General features: G+C 41.5%; 1 protein-coding gene across 2 annotated transcripts in view; it reads left to right on the top strand.

Moving 5' to 3' along the window:
* Positions 1-945: 945 nt before the first annotated feature.
* eya2 (EYA transcriptional coactivator and phosphatase 2) overlaps positions 946-6,766 on the top strand; it is a 30,782-nt gene continuing 24,961 nt past the window's right edge. Inside the window, exon 1 of one of the 2 annotated variants that reach the window (XM_040159754.1) lies at positions 946-1,034. The gene's annotated coding sequence lies outside the window, so the exon portion shown is untranslated. Of the gene's footprint in view, positions 1,035-1,243; positions 1,324-6,766 lie in introns of those variants that run through there. The other variant, XM_040159755.1, reaches the window with a different exon arrangement.

Here is a 6,766-nt window from a genome sequence, read left to right as displayed (position 1 = left end):
TATAGGTACAATTTTGAGGTATTTAGTCTTCTTTTGAGAATTTCCATGTTATGTTAATTTATACTTCTTCTCCAGGGAACAATTGTACTTTTTATTTCACTACATATATATCAGAGCTGTAAGTAGTTTGCAGATTAACATTTGACACTGTGAATCAGCATATGCTGCATTGTTATAAATTATCCAACAGCATATAAATTAGTTTCATAATAATTCAATAATTTTATATATATAATAATATAATGAGGCAGTTCTGCTAATGAATTTCTTTACATTTAATACCTACAGTAAGCATATTCTGAAAATACTCATGTATTTTCACATAAATATATGATATATTATTGAATGCAGGGGTTTTACTTTTCAGGTTTGTGGTATTGAAACCGTCACCTAATTAAAGGATATATACATCCCACACAACTGTCTATATAAAATGAAACAGGAATGTAAAAAAGAAAGAAATAGTATTATGACAGTGAGAGGGGATTGGAGATCATGAATCTCCCCCCACACTTCCACACTCACACACAGTGGAAGATAACAAACACTCTTTATAAAACTGTCAATAGCCAGGAGTTATTTACCACAGACTATCAAATCCTCATATCTTGAGTGCAGACAGAGGGTCCGCAGCTTCAGAGATTCGGACTGAATAGTTTGTGGGTCGTTGTGTAAACAAGCGCGGAGAAGAGCCCTCGACCAAACAAAGATTTAACGCGCAGATAGAGAAAAGGAGCCGAGAGGTGAAGCACCTCTGCAGGAGGAATTAATGAGAGGAGTGGTAGAGATAAAGGAGGGGGGGGGGGGGGGGGTGCGCACACACACACACACGCGCGCACACACGCACACACACAAACAAACACACACGCACACACACACACGCGCGCACACACACACACACACACCTCCAGGCTGCGCGCTCACTGTTTGGGAGGAGGAGAAGGAGGAACCTGAAGTCTTCGCTCGTTGGGTTAACATCACTTCCCCACCGCCTGGAAAGCAAACACGCTTCTGAAAGCTGCGGAGGACGAGAGGTGAGATCGATGCGAGCGAGTGTTTGCGGAGCGCTGTCAGCTGTCAGCACCCGGAGCCTCTCGACCCGAAGCCTGCGCTGCCTGTGCCGCCTCTTCTTCCTCTTCTTCTTCTTCTGCCTCTTCTTCTCCTCCTTCCCCTCCTTCGTCCTCTTCTCGAGTCAGCGGGATCGCTCACTTTGTCACTGATTTGCGGGACACTTGCGAGAGGTCTGCGGAGTCCCTTCTGGGCATGGAACTGTTCTGACTGATAATCGGATTTTTCTCCGCATATTCTTCTTTCTGAATAATGGTAAGTGCGAAATCGCCCTCACGCCTGCCTCTCGCGATGGAACTGGTTTCTTTCTCTCTTTTTTTACCCCTAAATTTTGATCATGTCTTGTTCGTGATTTCGACGCGGGTTTATTCCGGTCAAACCATTACATTTCATTAAATAGTCCGTAGAGTGCATCCTTCTCACTGCGAAATATTCCTTGCTACAGTGTCTTTCAGCTCTGTCGGTTCTCACTTTTAGATCATTACATTTACATCAGAACTAACCCCCAGCCCCTCCTGTATGGACTTTAAAAAACATTTTTAGGAGACACGATCCTGATGAGTTTATAATAACAAGTGTAAAATAAAAATAAACATAAGACTGAAAATTCAGTTTTATAAAATATGTCCAATATTAGCCCATATGTTCCAATTTATTTCTCCACTTAATTTTACAGCTATACTGATATAATGTTGAGAATATTTAAAAATGTTTATTGTCATATAATGTATTTTGAGAAAATAAAAAGGAGCAGATATAAATGGATGTAGTTATTAGGCTAATCTCTGAAGGAAAAATGATCTCAAAGGCCTCAAACAAACACCGAGCGCTTGTTGAAAAGATTTGGGAATTATGTCTAAGCAGCCTATTTTGTAATGCACAAAAAGATTGGCAGATGTAAAAGTAAATTGTATATTTCATTTTTCAGTGTAGTTTCACATATTCTGTCTTCTCGGGACACTGTCCCATAATTTTCTACTTCACCATTCAGCTCAACTTTCTTTTATTCATTTTTGTCTTCATTGTAAGGGTCATTAATAAGAACAGAAAAACCCCCAAATCCTCCATCAACAAATGCGTTATTTGTGCCTCAGTGAGCCCTTTAAAAGATGGGGGATGAGAAGTGTGTGAGGCACCTTCTCTTTTTGATGGAGTTCCTTTGTTTTTCTTGGTGCTGGTTGAATCGGCAACACTTTTTGCTCAGCTGCTCAGCTTAAGTACAGAAGATTGCACCCAAATCACTGACACCCCCTCAGCAGCCACGCAGGGACCCTCATTAACTAAATTAGGGGGAGCCTCGCTAAGCATTTTTCAAAGGCTGGTATTCATATTTTTCAAGGACCCCTTCATGGCTCCAGACTAGAAACTCACCCACTGTGTTTTGCCAGCCGTTTAAATCACCTTTAAACGTTTCTATCACAGTCAGAGGAGCAAAGATGGGGCCCACTGGTTCTCAAAAAATGTAAATAAATAGATGTAAAGCAAAGAGATTGGACACTTGGACACTGGTAATTCTTAGAATATGGTGAGATTTTTGTCATTATATTTAAAATTGTCATTTAATTTTGAAATACATTATGGGAGATCAATAACGACATTCCTTTTTTTTAAAATTTAATTCAAATTTACATTGTAATAAATATAACATTTTGGTTTTTCATCTTCATGGATGGTCTTTATTTGAGCTTTGTACAATAGTATCGTTGTTGCACTGCAAGCAAAGTTTAACTACAGAGAAATATAGGAGCTCTCAAAAATGTCACTCTCATTTCTGAATTTTATAAAATAAACTGGACATATGTCTTTCCTTCTCAGAGTCAAATATCTGTTATCTGACGGGTAGTAAATCTTACTAAATCTCCTTGTATACCTGTATTTTAACCCCCACAAATAACATCCAGGGGTCTGATGGGAGGGGGTGCGCTCAGACCACATACCGAAGGTGTGTGCTCGGGTGTGTTTGATTTAACACTGTGGTTCGTCTCCTAATAACATTAGGCCCCATTTCTGAACTCCCTCTCCACGGCTGGCCCAGGACCCTCTCTAAGTCTCTCTCTCTCTCTCTCTCTCTCTCTCTCTCTCTCTCTCCTCAGGCTTTATGGTTCTTATTACTAGCTCTAATAAATTGTGAATAAGCAGCAGCCCGAAAAGTCCCAGGCTATGGAGAATTCCCCATCCTGTAGCGCAAGGCACCCCCTCTTAAGAAAACACAAATTAATTCCAAACCCCTCTGTAGCCAAACGTTTGTGGAATGATAAATATTTTCATAGGAAGCTCTGCTCTTCTTGACTTTATCTGCACCAATTTCATTCTATTTCTTTGCAGCCGCACAGTTCTTGATGTCTTTTAGCTTCTGTGCATTTCTTTGCCTCTCTCTCTCTCTCTCTCTCTCTCTCTCTCTCTCTGGGAGTCAAATAGCTTTGCTGTCTTGAACTCAAGGTTACAGCAGGGCTGTCATGGTGACCCATATAGTCTGAATATATACTCAATCCACGCTGTCAGTCTGAAATGGACTTATCATCCCAGTAATAAAAGCGATACTGTTATATATTATTCAGTGTCAGTGTACAAGTCGTTTAGCAGAGTTTAATTTGCTGTTCTGAAGTGCTGTACTTTTAGTCTTTCTCAGCTAAACGCTGCTTTTTGGTTCTCAGACATTATTGAATTGATTCACACACAGTCTTTGTGGTTTTGCTCAGCCCTGTATACAAAGCAAGTCGTTCTGAATTTACATGTTGTAATCACAATCGGCCAATTTCAAAGGAGAGACATTTACACGACAATGCTCCAGCACTTTGTACTTTATGTTTGACCGTGGATCGAGAAGACGAGTAGCAAAAACTTTTGAAAGACCGCCATATAAACTCTCTAAATTAAATTAATAATTGCTACTTTAAAGTAAGTACTGTACAGTTACAGTATTTAATTATTTTTCTTTTTTTTCTAATTTCCTATTTTTTAGTTGTATTTGTTTGCTCACTAATGTGAAACTGGTATTACCATCCGCTTACTTTATTTTTAATTCTTTTAGTTTTTTATGTGTACCTATGTGCATACAGTATACCTCCTTGAGAGGCAATCATGGGATAAAATCTAAAAAAAAATCTACAGGTTGATGAAGAAGCACCATTGTCCTGCAAAGTAAAATGTAAGTTAAAGTAAAAGCTAATAAAATCACACATTACAGTTTCGTAGGTGAGTTTAAAGGGGCAATATGAAAGTATTTTAGTTTAAAACATTAATGAATTAACTAAAATTATCAACAGAATGTAAAGATTTAACAGGTTTGAGGTTATCTCAAAGACGTCTATGTATTGTTTTGCAGAGATATCTGCTGAAGTTATCATGCTAACCAGCTAGCCCCGGCCCGTCCCATCTCGTAATACCACTTTGTACCCCAAGAGGTGAGAGTGAGTCATTGTAGAATCCAGTCTGCCCTCAGTCCAACATGCGAGGATGAAGAGGTGGCAACTGCAAGTAGGCTATAAACCTGTGTTGCAGCCGTCCTCTCCCTCCTTCACTCTTTCCTCAAGCTCAGCTACTGATGCTGCTGCTCCAGCTGCTCTCCCTCTCCCTCGCGTTCCTCCACCTCTCGTGGCTCTTCCTCCGCTCCTTCCGCCACTACGTCTTCCCTGTCTCTCTGACTGCGCAGACTGGGTGTGAAATCGTCCTCGTCGGTCCAACAATAAGCGAAGAAAACAACCTACCAGTTACGTAATCAGATTGCAAGGTGAACCTGTGTGGAAAACATTGTTGCCCAGTCCACGCAGGTTTGGCAACATGTCAACAGCTGCCCTATGCTGAGGTTTGATTTATTCAGGTTAACGTTAGCACAACCGGAGGGTGAGAGTTGAAACCTGGTGCTGGGTGGGCAGTGAGCCCAGTCCCAGAGCATGCACGCAGCACGTTCTCGTATGCACCCCGAATGACAGCTACACATAGAGGGCCAGTAAAAACTTTATGGATTTTTTTGACGGCCCACCGATGCAGCGGCCCGTTGGGGTTTGCCCCGGAATGGCCCTATGCCAGTCCAACCATGGCACAGGGGAAGGGGAGGGAGTAGGAGGGACCGAAGAGTGTATTTCCTCGTTTCTTACGATAGGGTCGGACAACACGACGTTCAGGTAATGTGCTGCCCCCTATTTGTTTGAGTATGAATTCAACAGTTGGCCAATTCTTACACATTGCCCCTTTAAGGTTTCAGCTCATGGAATGACTGCTTCTGAGCAGCATTCATGAATGTCTCCGGATATGTGCAGCTGTCTGCCCAAACAGCAATTTTGACCCAACCGAAACTCGTCAAACTAGAGGGACACTCAGAGAGCACAGACCTCCGCCAGGGCCACTGTCAAACAAAATACACCATACTTCAGAGAAAATAATTCGAATTCATAGCAAATGATCCGGTCCTGCCCCAAAATTGAATTGCTTTTTCCCTGGCCCATGCTCCATCCCTCCACCAAGTTTGGTGCAAGACGGTTCAGTACTTTTTGCATAATCCTGCTGACAAATAGACAAACAAACAGACCCAGGTGAGAACATAACCTCTTTGGCAGAGGTGATTACAGGTTAATAATCTGTAAAAGTTATTTACTTAAGGTTTTAGAAACAACGGGAGGTGATGTTGCTCAACAAACACAATACAATAAAGATTTTTACTGTCAGTGTGAAGGATTAAACTCACTGATTTAGAACTAACATTAAACAGTTTCACTTCCTCTCCCCTAATCCTCATTTTCTCTCCCAGTGTGACTTTAGCTGACTTCTCTTCACTTTTTGCTTTGCATCCTCTACAGTTAAGTTTTAGAGTGCACGTATGTGGGACAGAGGCTTGATCAGAGGAATAATCCATTGACATCAAAAGTAGTGTGTCTGTTGTGTTGTGAGACCTCGGATGTGTGTGTGTGTGTGTGTGTGTGTGTGTGTGTGTGTGTGTGTGTGTGTGTGAATCTGCACATAATTGTCAATATTTTTCGGTGAAACTAAAGATCAGAATTCAAAAGCGATCCTGGTAAACTTTTGCCTCTCCAACAGTTTTAGGCTCAAAAGTTATCACTCTTCCCCCTAAATGTCTTCCCCTCTCCCGCCCTTCCCTCCCCTTTTTAATTCCCTTAAGCCCCAGAGAGCACCCGGGAGGCCTCGTGGTGATGTGTGTGTGCATATTGAACCCTGGGCTGTCAGCAGACAACAGCTGTCTCTCTGGCTATCTCCGCTCTCCTTATCACATCTTGGGAATGGTGAAGCCACACACATCGCAGCATAGCCTGCAGTGACCATATTTCATATTTTCGTGCCTAATAACAGTTTGGGTACTTTCCACTGAAAAGAGAATTTAATAATTCTCTGTGGCTCTGGGAGTATTTTCTTAGGTGTCAGAGTTTTCCTTCAGCATCTCCTTTCTTCATTGAACCTTTTCCTGAATATAGTTTTCCCCCACCATTTTTCATCCTCATAATGTAAGCTTATTTTTGATATCTCATCTCATTTATACCGCTTTCTTATCTCTCCAAAAAAGTATAAATAACCCTCTTGCTTTCCCTTTTCTTTCACTTTCTCTGTCTCTCTCTCTCTGTCTCTCACACACACACACACACACACACACACACACACACACACACACACACACACACACACACACACACAGTAAATCTACCAGTAAAGAAGTAACTGGACCTCAGTCCGTCTGTAATGTTTGTGT

This window comes from Xiphias gladius, chromosome 21, assembly GCF_016859285.1.
Source record: "Xiphias gladius isolate SHS-SW01 ecotype Sanya breed wild chromosome 21, ASM1685928v1, whole genome shotgun sequence".
Classification (NCBI taxonomy): Eukaryota; Metazoa; Chordata; class Actinopteri; order Istiophoriformes; family Xiphiidae; genus Xiphias; species Xiphias gladius.
Note: the sequence above shows the minus strand (reverse complement) of the source record. Positions and strands in the feature narration are given on the sequence as shown.